The sequence below is a fragment of the Castor canadensis genome, chromosome 3 (genome assembly GCF_047511655.1).
Source record: "Castor canadensis chromosome 3, mCasCan1.hap1v2, whole genome shotgun sequence".
Classification (NCBI taxonomy): domain Eukaryota; kingdom Metazoa; phylum Chordata; class Mammalia; order Rodentia; family Castoridae; genus Castor; species Castor canadensis.
The window spans coordinates 121,482,252-121,498,218 of NC_133388.1; the positions used below are offsets into that span (position 1 = coordinate 121,482,252).

The 15,967-nt window shown below is 39.3% G+C and overlaps 1 protein-coding gene across 5 annotated transcripts in view; it reads right to left on the minus strand.

The window, feature by feature from the left end:
• The window catches only part of Sgk3 (serum/glucocorticoid regulated kinase family member 3), a 153,091-nt gene that overhangs the window by 70,646 nt on the left and 66,478 nt on the right, over positions 1–15,967 (minus strand). Inside the window, exon 1 of one of the 5 annotated variants that reach the window (XM_074068584.1) lies at positions 1,915–2,019. The exons of the other annotated variants lie outside the window; for them this stretch is intronic. The gene's annotated coding sequence lies outside the window, so the exon portion shown is untranslated. Of the gene's footprint in view, positions 1–1,914; positions 2,020–15,967 lie in introns of those variants that run through there. 5 annotated transcript variants of the gene reach the window in all.

Here is a 15,967-nt window from a genome sequence, read left to right on the forward strand (position 1 = left end):
CTAGACACCAGTTATCTCAAAATAATTTCCCTCCACACTGCTTTTGAAGTTAGCAGAAATGTTGCAACACACTTCTTCAAGACCAGTCCTATTTCCTTGGGCTAGTTTTAGGATTCCACTTCCTGACTGAAAACTTCACCAATAACAGTGATTAACAAACTGCCAACTAGGTCAATTTGTTGATAGTGGCTATTTACCTCCTCCTGTACATGGGAGAAAAGAGCTGCATTTTAAGCAACAAAACCAAAGCACTGTTAGAACATGTTTGTACAAAGCTGAGAAGACAATCATCTTGTTCTCAAAGCAGTAATTGATGTAGCAACTTTGAGACTTGTGATTTAAATCAAAGGTGCTGAAGAATGATTATGAATCATGCAATCAAGCTACCCAGCAGGATGTTGCTGAGAGGAAAGCCATTCACAGCACCATAAAACTGTCAAAAGTAAAAATAGTAACTATCATCAAAACTACAAGTAATATCTTCTTTTCATTTTATACTTGTTGCTCAGCAGAGCTGAATTCTATTCCAAGTATTGGTTCTGGGTCTTTAGCCTCAACATTATCTGTGAAACCCACTTGATTTTTTTCAGACCTCCTTCAATTTTGAGGTTCTATGTGGCAAGCTATGGTTCACATGGTATTTACCTATTTTGGGTGCTCTGGTTTACCTACTCTTTCAATAACAGTACCTCCTCCAAATAATACAATTACAAGTTTCATAGAAAGTGACAGGAACTGCTTTTAAACAAATCTACCTGGGCTTGGTGCTTAAGAGGCTACACCCACCCTAAAGGTGGCTTCTGTCGTTCCTCTTCTAGAACAGCCTTCACAGTGCAGGGGTGTAGCTCAAGGGACTGGTTATCTAGCATGTGGGAGGCCCTGGGTCAAAAAACAAACAAAAAAGAACTAAGGCGTTCCTAACATTTGAGAGTGAATTTGCTATGGAACGAGGTGCTACCTTATTATACAGAGAAAAGTACTGAGACCTTTAAGAATCAGTTCACAAAAACTATCACAAGCCAGATACGGTGGCCACGCCTGTCAGCACTCCAGAGGCTGAAGCGGGATTGAGAGTTACAGCTGTAGCCTGGGTGGGCTACAAAGCAAGACTCTATCTAAAAAAAAAAAACCAATACAAACAAACAACAACAACAAAAACTCTGCTCGCAAGATATCCAGCATTTCTAGCAACAGCCCTGAGGAAAAAGCACAGGTTTTCCAGTGATGACAACTTTGGAGATAATTGCTCACCTGAACGCATCATAAAGAAAAGAACACGTATACCGTTGCCAGGCACGAGGTATTAACTCGATCTTTACATCAGTCTTTACAACAATCCTAACGGCTGGAACTATCCTCACCATTTTACCTAGGCGAGAGCTAAGGCACACTGAAGTTAAGCAAGTCGCCGAGTTTCAACAGCAGACTGGAACCCAAGCCCTGCCGCTACGAAGCGCCATCACGCTTCATCTCCACGGGGCTGCGTGAAGCCTTACGGGTCGCACCTCTCCCGCAAGCTCAACAGCACAAAGTCAACATGAAGTCATCCCGCAAGCTTGCTATGGAGTTTCGGTCCTGAACCACGGACACCAAACTTAGGTTAAAGAATGTAAGATCTTCGCAGTACCCGCGGTTTCTGGAGATTAGGGGGAGCGAGTCTGCGTGGCACTACCCAAACCTCCTCCGCCCCAGCAAAAGCGCTGTGAACCAGTGGTGGGGAGCAAGAGCTCGACCCGACGAGGTTCGAGGTCCCCCTCCCGGAGGCTCCCGCGCGGGCCCCCCACCGCCCTCTTCACCCCGGTGCGGAGGGTTCACCCCGCCGCGCGTGCAAAGCGCACCTGCCTCCCGCAGCCAGCCCGCGGGGCCCCTCCCTACCCGGGGTCCCGGCGTGATCTCGGCGGGCCACTCGCTTACCTTCGGGGACCCTCCCCTTGCGCGTGGCGAGCGGGAGGCGCCAACGCAGCTGCGCCGCACTCGCCCCGCTCCGGGCCGTGCCACGCGCCCCCAGCGGCGTCCGCCAGGCTCCCCGCCCGGACCCCGCCCTCCCCCGCCCCCGCCAATCACCGGTGCCACCGCCCAAGCGAGGGGGCGTGGCTTCAGCGCTCTCCCCGCGTGGAGCCCTGCCGAGGGACCCGCGGACAGCAGCCCGGGAGGCGCTGAGGAAATAAATTGGGAGGTGACGGGGCTGGGGACGTGCGGCTCTGGGCGGGGAAGAGCTGCACCCACGCACACCTGCGAGGGAACTGGAGGGAGCGACCAGCTAAAGTGTCGGGCCAGGTGGGATCTTAAAAGTACAAAGTTTACTAATTCGGGACATTGGCCTTATCTTATTCTCCTCTGGTGGCGTCGGAGTCACAGGAATGCAGCTTTCCGCGTGAGAAGTCGTTGGGAAATGGTATTCATAAAAAGAAAGGAAGTCATTCCTTTGCTCACTTCCACGCGTCCTCTCGCTTCCTTTTAAAAACTGATTTCCGTTAGGAATTCTCACCCAGGCTTAAATTAATGTTAATCATTCACTCTCCCTTCAAACAGCTGGGAGGGGTTTGGCAAGATTAAAAACTGTAGGAGGCATTGTTTAGGACTAGGCTTTTGCACTGGGCCCCAACAGTCTACAGACTTAGAAATCAAAATGCTAATGTTCCGTGTTACCAAATACAGACCAAGTTGTTACCTAACCTTCCAGACAGGAAAATGAGATAGCCAAATTCTTAAACTGCTCAATGACTGTGACATTCCCTCAGCTTTAATCCTTACATCCTCTAATCCTTTAAAAAGTAACCTGAAGTAATCTGCTTGTTAACCAGTTGGTTTTTATTGTTCTGTTTCTCTGTCCCCACCGTACAAGGAAATCAGCTTTCCAAATAACCGATCTGTTTTTTTCTAGGATTCTATTTTCTTCAGCCTTCTCTGTCTATAAGACCAGCCTCCTCTACTAAGCCCATTGGAACACTCCTAGTTCATAAAATGAAGTGTGGCTTGGTTCTACAATAGCAAAATAAAGCCACTTAAGACCTTTACTTAAATTGCTGTAATTTTATGGATTGTTTTGTTTTGGCAGAACTGGCACTTGAGCTCACAGCCTTACACTTGCTAGGCAGGCACTCTGCCACTTGAGCCACTCCACTAGCCTGTAATTTTAATTTTGGGTGTTTTTGACAACATGAATGTCCATGGTGTACTACTTGAAAGTTTGTGACTGGGCATATTGATAAAGGAAACCAAAATCATTTGAAAGGAATTGTTCAGGCTACCCTGGATCTCTCAATCCTGTCTCAGCCTCCCAAGTGCTGGGATTACAGACATATGCCTCCATCCCTGGCTGGAAAAATAAACTTATTAATAAACCATGCTTGTTTAGAAGATTAAATCTTTGACATTCATGGAGAAAAAAAGGGGGAGAGGGACTGGGGATGTAGCTCAGTGATAAAAGCACTTGCCTTGTATGCATGAGCCCATGGGTTCAATCCCCAGCATGCAAAAAAAAAAAAATCTTTTTTAATGTAGTTTATCTACTCCACTACCTGTTGCACAAACACATGATAAATCCATAGAGAATGCTTTAAAATATGTGAAATAGATCTATGATTATTTTCAACTTTCCTTACGCTGTCTCTCTCCCTTTACTGTAACTAAAATACTAGTCTTTTTTCATGGAAATATTTTAATGAAAGTTTCCCCTTTTAATTTCAAAGAAATTCTCAAGAATAAGATAAATACGAATCATGCAATACTTTTCAGTTGGACTAGAAGGTTTTCAGCATTCCAGATACGAACCTTGAAATTATAGTAAATTCCCCATGTTAGGGGAGCTCCACACACTAGGAAGATGGTGAAAGAGTAAACTTTCCTTAACTGCAGCCTTACCCAGATAGCACAAGTGGAAGCAAAACCAAGTTTGCAAAATGCTACTAAGAGTGAAAACTGATTTGCTATCTATCAATGGCCCCTTGTATTTTGAAAATGTCACTGGTACATTTCAAGGAGGCCCCAGAGCTCTGAAGTCTAGCCCAAGTAATCTACAAATCACTACTCACAGCAAACATTTATTATGTTGTAGAGACTTAAGACATATTAAATAGGCAGACTAAACAGCAGTCACACTTTATTTTATAGAGTGGTTGTACCAGTGGCTATTGGTTACAGGCTCTGGGAACTTTTATTCTCAAAGTGTGACATAACTATTAAGAGTAGAGCTTTGGGGGACTTCTAAAGCCAAGATGGAGTAACAAGGACCATGTTAACACTCTCATCTGAAGCAAAGGGAAAAAGAGCCAGAGAAAATATAAAAAACAACAGTTTCCAAGATATTGGATATCAGGAAATGAAGGAAAGTAACCCCTCAGAGATGAAAAATAAGCAAGGTTTATCCTAGCTTATTATGTTTAGAGAGCTCGCTGGTCATGGTACAGGATGAGGGAATACAAGGGAGCCCAAGCAGACTTCTTAAGTTGAGGAAATGGAACTATAAATCCAAGGAGAACAAGATGGCTAGAGTTCACAAGACAGAGGACAAGCAACAGTTAACTGCACAGAGAACCCCAGGGATCTGCAGGTCCTTCTTGAGAATTTGACAGTACTGATTGGTGCATGCATACAAAGAAACCATAAAAGATCCAGGAAAGAACAAACCATCTGAAAGCATTACAGATGCTAGGCACTCACACAGGTCCAAGAAAAGAGGCTGTTGTTATCAGACCAACTACAAGAACTTCCAGTTCAATGGAGCAGAGAATATAGTGGGGTCTTATCTTAGTATTGGGGTGGAATTAATCCTAGCCTAAATGCTGTTTGGGTCCCACCAAAAAAAAAAAAAACTATAGAGGTAAAGCCCAAAAAGATCAATACTATTTCCAAGCAATTTAACTTGATTAAAAATTCAAGTACATTTATTGAAAAATAAAACTATCCAGCTCCTAAAAAGGTAAAATTTCACAACATCTGACATTCAGTGGTCAAAATTGAATATCTGGCTTGCATTCGGTATTACAAGGCATGCACAGAAAGAGAAAAATATGACACATAAAAAGAAGAAACATCAATCACTGGAAGTGACCTACAACTGACATAGATGTTAGAATTAGCAGAATAGAATAGTAAAACAGTTACTATTCTGGAAATAAGCTCAAAAAGTTAAGTAGGGACAAGGAAAGTATAAAATTTCCAAATCCAACTGCAAGAAACAAAAACAAAAATCTCTAAGGTGAAAATTACACTGGGTGGGATTAACAGAAGAGTAGACATTGCAGACGAAAAGATTAACAAACTGGAAGACAGCAACAGAAACTTACTAAAATGAACTACAGAGAAAACAGAATTAAAAGACAAAAGAATCAGTGAGCTGTGGACAATTTTAAGCAGCTTAGATACTTGTAACTGGAATCCCTAAAGAGAAAATAGACGTGGTGCTAGGGGAAGAGACCAGAAAAGAGATTTGAAGAGATTACAGCTGACAGTTTTTCAAATCTGTTGAAAGTCAAGCTCACAGACCTTATAAGTTCAATGAATTAAAATACTAGGAACATGAAGAAAACTATACCAAGACACATCATAATGAAATTAGTACAAACAGGTAATAAAAAGAAAAGCTTAATAGCATCCAGAAAAAAAGTTTTATGACAGCAGATTTCTCTCTAAGAGTGCAAGCTAGAAGACAATGAAGCAGTATCTTTAAAGTACTGAATTTTAGAAACCCCAGGAATTCTATACCCAGCAAAAGTATCTTTCAAAACTGAAAGCAATATAAAGGTTTTTCCAGACATACAAAAGCTAAAAGAGTTCATAACTCAGACAAGAAATGTTCAAGAAAGCCCTTCCAACATAAGGAAAATTATTCCTTATTTTTGGAAATAAAGATCTACACAAGGAATGAAGAGTCCTAGAAACAGTAACAATAGGGATAAACATATAGTTTATTTTTTTATCATTTAAATCTCCTTAAAATATAACAACTGTTTAAAAAGATGCCAATAATTTATTGTGAATTTTATAGCCAATGTTTAGGTAAATATATGACCTCAATATGTAAAGGCTGGAAGAAGAGACTTGGAAGTCCCAGAATTAATGGAGCCAAGGACAATGAACTACAATCTCTGAAACCATGAGCCAAAATAAATCTTTCCTCCTTTAACTTGCTTATGTTAGCATTCTGTCACTGTGACAAGAAAATCTGCACTTCAAATATGAGAACACAAATACATTAAAAGAAAAAGGATGGGAAAAGATACACTATGCTAATGCCAGTCCAAATCAAGCTTAAATAACTATTAATATCTTAAAAGTGTTTTGGAATAAATAATATTACCATTGAAAAAGAACATCATTTCATAATGATATCAAGAAGACATAACAATCCTAAACAATGTACCTAATAAGAGAGCTTCAAAATGCATGAGCAAAAGCTGTAACAACTTCAAGGAGAAATAAACACATCCATAATTACAGTCAGAAGTTTCAAAGCCTCTCTCATAATATTAGCATAAGTGGACAGAAAAATAGCAAGGATACAGAAGACCCAAACAACATTATCAACCATCTTAGCCTAACTAATATTTATAGAATATCCCCCAAAAGAAAACTATACATTCTTTTCAAGTATACACAGGATATTTTCCAAAACATCATATTCTGAGCCATAAAATAAGTTTCAGTTACAGGAAAAAGTCATATAAAAGTATAGTCATTGTGGGGGGAGAGAAGAAGGAGGGAGGTGGCACAATGTATACACATGTAAGTAAATGTAAAAACTATAAAAGAAAAAAGTATATTCTTTAAATAAAATGAATTTTTTGGATGGTACTAGAGTATGAACTCAGGGTTTCACTCTTGCTAGGCAGGAGTTCTACCACTTGAGCCATGCCTCCTAATAAAATTAAATTACATTAGAAATCACTAACAGAAAGATAGCTGGGTATCTCCAAATACTTTGATCAAAATTTATGATTCCAATAACCCATGGGTCAAAGAAAAAATCATAAGGAAAATGAATATTACACCTGTGTTCCCAGCTACTTAGGAAGTGGAGGGTGGGAGGATCACCGTCCAAGGCCAGCCCAGGCAAAAAGTTACCAAGACCCCATCTCATCAGACAAAGGACTGATAACCAGAATATACAGGGAACTTAAAAAACTAAATTCTCCCAAAACTAATGAACCAATAAAGAAATGGGCATGTGAACTAAATAGAACTTTCTCAAAAGAAGAAATTCAAATGGCCAGAAAACACATGAAAAAATGCTCACCATCTCTAGCAATAAAGGAAATGCAAATTAAAACCACGCTAAGATTCCACCTCACCCCTGTTAGAATAGCCATCATCAGCAACACCACCACCAACAGGTGTTGGCGAGGATGCGGGGAAAAAGGAACCCTCTTACACTGTTGGTGGGAATGTAGACTAGTACAACCACTCTGGAAAAAAATCTGGAGGCTACTTAAAAAGCTGGACATCGATCTACCGTTTGATCCAGCAATACCACTCTTGGGGATATACCCAAAAGACTGTTACTCCAGAGGCACCTGCACATCCATGTTTATTGCGGCACTATTCACAATAGCCAAGTTATGGAAACAGCCAAGATGTCCCACCACTGACGAATGGATTAAGAAAATGTGGTATCTATACACAATGGAATTTTATGCAGCCATGAAGAAGAACGAAATGTTATCATTCGCTGGTAAATGGATGGAATTGGAGAACATCATTCTGAGTGAGGTTAGCCTGGCTCAAAAAACCAAAAATCGTATGTTCTCCCTCATATGTGGACATTAGATCAAGGGCAAACACAACAAGGGGATTGGACTATGAGCACATGATAAAAGCGAGAGCACACAAGGGAGGGGTGAGGATAGGTAAGACACCTAAAAAACTAGCTAGCATTTGTTGCCCTTAACGCAGAGAAACTAAAGCAGATACCTTAAAGCAACTGAGGCCAATAGGAAAAGGGGAACAGGTACTAGAGAAAAGGTTAGATCAAAAAGAATTAACCTAGAAGGTAACACCCACGCACAGGAAATCAATGTGAGTCAATGCCCTGTATAGCTATCCTTATCTCAACCAGCAAAAACCCTTGTTCCTTCCTATTACTGCTTATACTCTCTCTACAACAAAATTAGAAATAAGGGCAAAATAGTTTCTGCTGGGTATTGAGGGGGGGGGGAGAGGGAGGGGGCGGAGTGGGTGGTAAGGGAGGGGGTGGGGGCAGTGGGGAGAAATGAACCAAGCCTTGTATGCATATATGAATAATAAAAGAAAAATGAAAAAAAAAATAAACCAACGAAAAACAGTGAAAAAAAAGACCCCATCTCAACAGATAAGCCAGGTGTGGTGGCATGTGCCTGTAAAGTGGGAGGTATAAGTAAAAGAATCACAGTCCAGACCTGCCCAGCAAAAATGGGAGACCCTATCTGAAAACCAAAAAGGGCTGAGGGCATGGCTCAAATGGTAGAGAACCTTAATTCAAATGCCAATACTGTCCAACTACACATCTCTGTGAGACCTGATTGCTTTTATATACATCAATCAAAACAACATATTGTAATAGTGTGAATGCAGAAGCAGTTGTCACGTATTCAGCAGATATTAAAGAGATCTGCAAGCATACAAAATGCTAATCACTAACTTTTTAACTCTGGAATGTAGTTATTTTTCATAAATACATGTTTTATGTTAACATGTAAGTGAGCATATTTTTAAATTTAAAATAAATATTTTTAATTTCTGTTTTAACTTCTAGTCTGAATACCAATAATCTATATAAATATAAGATTTTTGGGATCCTCAGAAATTTTCAAGAGGATCAAGAAATTTTCAAGGGGGTTCTGTGAGACCAAAACGATTGAAAGTGGATATATACAGTCAGTAAAAGAGGTCAAAGGCCTGTGTAGTCAGAAAAGCAATCATTTAGGTAAAATTTCTGCTCTTTTGAATTATGTGTTATGGTTTGAATAGCCTCATGTGTTGAATACTTGGTCCCTAAGTGGTGACACTGTTTTGGGAGGTGCTGGAAACTTTAAAAGGTGGAACCTAGTTGGAGGAAATAGATTGCTAGGGTGTGACTTTAAAAGGTTGTACCTGATGCTCGGTCCCTTCCTTGCTTCTATTTCCTGTATGCCATGAGGTGAACAGTGTCCCCCTTCACACGCCCCTACCACCATTATGATGTTTTTCCTCACTATAGTCCCAGAATCATTGGAGCCAAGGACAATGAACTGAAATCTCTGAAAGCATGAGCCAGAATAAATCTTCTCTCCCTTTAAGTTGCTTATGTCAGGCATTCTGTCACAGCGACAAGAAAAGTAACTAATACACTATGCACTGGATTTCAGAGACAGAAAGACAGAAAAAGGTCCTTCCAGGCAAAAGAACCCCCTGAGCATGTAACACACTTAGAAACAGGCCTATGAATAGTCAGGTAGGGAAGGTTAGGCCATCAAGAAGTAGGTACATAAATATGTGATCTTACATATACTGATTGTTATCTTTTTAAAACAGCACATGCCTGACTTAATTTCAGGATCTTTGATTTATCTTTTGGAAGTTTTTTACTTAAAAGATTTTTTGATTTTGTAAATCAAAAATTGTAAAATGTGGATAACATGCTATTCCTCCCTTTATTACTTGTACTCCAAGTAGATGGAGTTTATAAATACTAAACTAGCTAACCAAAATTCCCTCTGAGTTTTCATACATACTTTTCTCCCTGCTTAGAACACTCATATCTTTACTTTTTGCTTGGTGTATTAGTTTCCTAGGGTTGCCATAAAAATATAAGCCACGCAGTACACGAATAGCCTAAACAACAGAAATATATTTTCTCACAATTCTGGAGGCTAGATCTGAGTTCAGGGTGCTAGCAGGCTTGCTTTCTGAGGCCCCTCCTTTACTTATGAATTGTCGTCTTCTGCCATATCTTCACATCATCTTTCCTCTGCAAATGTCTGGGTCCAAATTTCTTCTTCTTCTTAAAAGGATACTGGTCATAGTAGATTAGGGCTTACCCACATGATTTTTAACTTAATTATCTCTTTAAAGACCCTACCTCCAAATACAATCACATTCTCAAGTACTAGAAGCTAGAACTTATACGTTTGAGTGGGTCACAATTCATCCTATAACAATTTGCTAACTCCTATTCACTCTTTGGGGAATCAGCCTTACTTCTACTTCCTCGGGGAAGTTTTTCTTGACCTGGTCTTAGGTGAGGGCCCCTGTTTTATTCACATAGCATTGCATACATATTATTTATCATATAAATGAAATTAAATAGTTGGTATAATTGTTTCATGATTGTCTTACCTACCAAACTCTAAATGCTATGAGTGCAAGGACATTCACCACTGGGACCCAGATTTTGGAATAGTGCCTGACATACTGGGGTCACTCAGTGCATGAGTGAAGGAATCCTGTATGGTGTCACATTAGAGTTTCTTTCCAACAATGGAAATTTAAGGTCTATCAGCCTGACAGGAAGCATTCTGAATACTAAGGTAGTAACCATTCCCAAAACATGTACCAAGAAATTGGTAATCTTGGTGGTAAAGGCTCACTAGCTTTTAATCCCACTGGAGCACTGGTTTAAGAGGATATGGACTTAACTTTTGTCCTGACTCAATCATTAACTTGCAGTGTAAAAAGGGGCAAAGTTCTTTAACTTTTGCATTATCTCTTATTCCTCATCTGTAAATACAGAAATTATCTAAAGCTAACACTGGTCACAAATTAAATAGAAAATCCCTGACCTATGACTATCCCAAACCTAAAAACCAACTCCATCCTATGCCCCTTGTCTGCCTTTGATGAAAAAATCAACTATGACCTTCAGCAGTCAATGCTAGCTGAAGCTTTAGAGCCCCACCATCAGGCCTCTGAAGTTTTCTCCCATGCTGCACCAGGAGGTTGCTCATAAAGCAAAGCTCCAAAGAGCCTCCGCCACTTCCCAAAGACTCAGAATTCAGAGAAAAACGAGTTCAGTGGTTGTAAGGAAGGTTGAGGTCAACAGCCACTATTATCTTGTGACTTGGTTAGCAGTTAAAAAGTGATAGCCATGTCTTTTAGGGGAAAAGTAGATTTGAATTCAAAATATGAAAATATAAATAAATGGCTACAACATTTTGGAGGGATATAGAGGCGCATCATGTCCGTTTGTTGAGGAGAGTCTCAACCACTTATAGATTATCTACCCTCGTAGCTCTCATGTATGCATTTGCCTAGCCATTTATCTTGACTGCCTTTGTAACTTTGGACAAGATTCTACCTTGATTACTGTCCTTTTACTTGAGAATAATAATACCGCAAGAGTAAAACATTAGGACACATATGGAAATGCATTAAAACAGAGGTGAAGAATGAAGGAACCCATGGAATTTTAGAGCCCATGGAATTATGGCTCCCACCTCTCAGGAGCTGTGTATTCTTGGGTGAGTTTTCTTTGTGCTTTGTAAAGTGGATACTGGTAGCTGTCTTTGTGGTTGTTGTGATAATGTTGGTAATATATTTAGTGCCTGAACCAAAGGAAGCATCCAAGAAGGGCCAGCTATTTCTTGAATGCTTTATAGTTTTCAGAGGTTTTCTACCTAATATGATCTCATTTGATTACTTCAGAAACTGTGATTTCGCCACACTCCCCCAACTCCCCACCCCTTTCACTTCTCCCTTTCCCCCAGCAATGTCCCAGTCTCACTGAAAACACAGAGGTCATCAGGCTTAATATCCCTCAGCATCTCCCACATCCTCAAACTGCTAGGTACAAACACATAGGCTCTCTTCCTCAGGCCCTGATTATAGCTACATCCCTTCCTCTTTTCATCTTCTTTTTTCTTTTCTTCTTCTTTTTATTGGAAAAAGTAACTTGTGCTTTTCTAAATCCCACATACAGCCCAATTTTCTACCTAAAAATGTTCTTTCAGCTAAGATTTGTCAGGGTAACTTCTACTCTTTGCTCTGGATTAAGTCCAACTCTGTCACCTCTTCACCTCTCTGACCACTTCCTGCAACTCGGGGGTATTCCCATGGCCAACTAAGTTTACTTCTACCCTACATTATCATCTCGCATGACAATGTCCTCTTTTCGTGTCTGTCCCTTTACATTCTCAGAGCCTAGTACGGTGTCTGGTTTGCTCATGACAATCTGTGTTCCAGAAAAATCACTGTAGTCTCAAGTGGTCGGTCACCATACTACATGTTCAGTAAGTTTTATTTAGGAAAGAGTCTATGCTTGCTGGCTTCTCTTTCATCTCCACTACTTGCTCTTTAACTCAACTTTTATTGGTTTCTACCCTTGACCTCCTTAACTGCTGGCACATGAAGAAATGCTTAACACCCCTGGCCATAAAGGAAATACAAATCAAAAATACTTTAGGAGCTGGGTGCCAGTGGCTCAGGCCTGTAATCCTAGCTACTCAGGAGGCAGAGATCAGGAGGATTGCGGTTCAAAGCCAGCCTGGGCAAATAGTTTTCAAGACACTTTCTTGAAAAAACCCTTCACAAAAAAGGGCTGGAACAAAAGACCAAAAATCATATGTTCTCCTTCATATGCAGACATTAGATCAAGGGCAAACACAACAAGGGGATTGGACTTTGAGCACATGATAAAGCAAGAGCACACAAGGGAGGGGTGAGGATAGGTAAAACACCTAAAAAACTAGCTAGCATTTGTTGCCCTTAACGCAGAGAAACTAAAGCAGATACCTTAAAGCAACTGAGGCCAATAGGAAAAGGGGACCAGGAACTAGAGAAAAGGTTAGATCAAGAAGAATTAACCTAGAAGGTAACACATATGCACAGGAAATCAATGCGAGTCAACACCCTGTATAGCTATCCTTATCTCAACTAGCAAAAACCCTTGGTCCTTCCTATTATTGCTTATACTCTCTCTACAACAAAATTAGAGATAAGGGCAAAATAGTTTCTTCTGGGTATGGAGTGGGGGGGTAAGGGAGGGGGTAAGGGAAGGGGGTAAGGGAAGGGGGAGAAATGACCCAAACATTGTATGCACATATGAATTAAAAAAATAAAAATAAAATGTAGCATCAACTTAAAAAAAAAAGGGCTGGAAGAGTGGTTCAAGGTGTTGGCCCTGAGTTCAAGCCCCAGTACTGCAAAAATAAATAAATAAATACATACATACATACATTAAGAGTTCACCTTGCTCCATTCAGAATGTCTATCATCAAGAGCACAAACAACAACAAATGTTGAAGAGGACTCAGGGGAAAAAGTAACCCTATACACTGTTGTAGAAAAGTAAATTAGTACATTCACAATGGAAAACAGTATGAGGTTCCTCAAAAAACTAAAAACAGAATTATATGATCCAGCAATACCACTCCTGGGCACATATGTGAAGGAATGTAAGCAGGATACAATAGAAACACTTGTACATATATATATCATATATATATATATATATATATATATATATATATATATATATATATACATACACACACAATGGAATATTATTCAGTCATAAAGAAGAATGAAATTATGTCACTTGAAGGTAAATGGATGACACTGGAGAGCATCATGTTAAGGAAAGTAAGCCAGATTCAGAGAGACAAAGGTCACATTTTGTCTCTCACATGTGGAAGATAGATCCAAAAGATAAATGTATACACAAATACAAATACGATCATATATACATAAATATATATATATATATATATATATATATGAACATGTTTGCAATAGTGGTACTGTTTGAGGGCACTGGGGGAGAAGTGAGAGGAAAAGAGAATGATAGAGTGAATAATATCGATATGCATCTGTACAGGAAGAGAGCATAATGAAACATATTGAAAGCTGTTGCATAATGGAGGGGAGGGTAAGTGAGAATAACAGCGGGGGTCAATCTGATTAGTGTATAATATAGTCACAGGTGAAATGCCATGGCAAAACCCCTTTGAACAGTGAGTATACACTTAGTAAATGAAGGACAGTAATATAAAACAGATCCCGTTAGAGGGTAAGTACTGGTGGGAAGGAGGAGGGTGTATGGAGAGGGTGAAGGAGGGTGAATAAGGTATATGTATTTTATATACTTGTATGAAAACAGAACAATGAAATCTGTTGAAGTCATGGTAAGTATGGGGGAGGGGATGAGGGAGAATGATGAGAAAAGCAGTTCTATATCATGAAATTCAAACAAGAAAATAGAATAGTTATTTAAGGACGCTCATGATAAATGATTTTTCTCTTTAAGCTTTGGAAATATGTGTACAGAAATTACTTCTAAAATGAATATGTAAATATTTATTTTATTTATATAAACAGGTGCCTGGTCCAGGCAGGGGCAAAAGTAAGTACCCTACGCAGGGAAGAAATCACAAAAGTGCACAAGTGATTATAAAAAAATAGGATGATTAAATTAGGATTTTTCAGAAGGGAGGGCATATTAGAAATGTACAAGCCAAGTACTTGTGGCTCACGCCTGTATCCTAGCTGCTCAGGAGGCAGAGATCAGGAGGATTCCTGTTCAAAGCCAGCCTGGGAAAATAGTTCTTGATCCTATCTCAAAAATACCCATCACAAAAAAGGGCTGGTGGACTGGCTCAAGATGTAGGCCCTGAGTTCAAGTCCCAGCACTGCAAGAAAAAAAAAAAGGAATGTATATAAATTTTACTTGTAAAATATTTCCACACATAGCCAAAGAAAGCATTGGAAATAAACAGTAATCATAAAGTTGGCAATTATAACAGCCATTACTGACTTTTCTTGAAATTGTAGAATTTCAACACTATAGTTAAAAAAATTCAGTTCACCATCTTACTTGTGAACAATACAAGATACACTGGGAATCAAGGATGAATGTATAGAATATTGTTCAAAACTCAAGAAATATGAAGGCAATTTCTCCCTTCCCATATTCAAAGACTCACTCATACAAACATACCAATAACTATTTCCAGGCATGTGGCAGAATAGTTGTCCTGTTTTATATGTTACCTATTATTACTAATGCTATATTCAAATACTTGAAATTGACTATATGTCTCATATCTTTATTCATGTAGCTTTGTCATCTATATGAAAGCTATCTTAACTAGTTCTTTATTTCCTGACAATTTTGGATAAAATCAATTTTCCCTAATTTCAAAAGCAAATTATTTTCCAAGAAAAATTACTAAAATTGCTACAAAATGATCAAATCACTAATTTGGACCAAATTATCTCAATCTTAAGTCCTCCCTAAGTTCAAAGAAAAGCAAATCCATTTCATGTAAAGTTCAGAAATTAAGCAACTGATGTAGAAATGACACCTTCACTCACATTTACCAATGGTCATGTATCAGGTAGTCAATTGCTTTTACTAGCCACAAAACAGTGACAACCAAACATGTATCAAGAAAAGCAAAATGTGGTAGTACATGCCTAAAGTCCCAACTACTTGGGAGGCTAACAGGAGGATTGCTTGAGCCCAGGAATTTTAAGCCTGGGTAAAATAACAAGTCCTCAGCTAAAAAAAGAGAAAGAATAGATAATGAAATTGTGTGATAGTGATATGATAAAATACTATATGGAAGTAAAAATGAGCCACATCTGTACACATTAACATGGATGAATGTCACCAATATTCATGGTTAAAAGTAGAAATCAAGAAAAATCGTTCCACTTTATAAGTGTAAATAATGAAAAACTTTACCAGGCATGTGCCACCATGCCTGTAATCCAGCTACTCCGGAGGTGGATGTAGGAGGAGCTTGAGTTTGAGGCCAGCCTTGGCAAAGTTAGCAAGATCCTACCTCAAAAATAAAATACAAACAAAAGGGTCAAGGATATAGTTCAAGTAGTAGAGTGCTAGCTTAGCATGTATGAGGCCCTGGGTTCAATCGCCACTACCACAAAAAAAGAAAAAAAAAACAACCATGTACTATACAGGGAGAAAGAAATGCACATTTATAAACTGGTCTTACAAGAGAATAATAAACACAAAATGTCATCATAGTTACTTAAGATATTGAGGGAGGTAAAC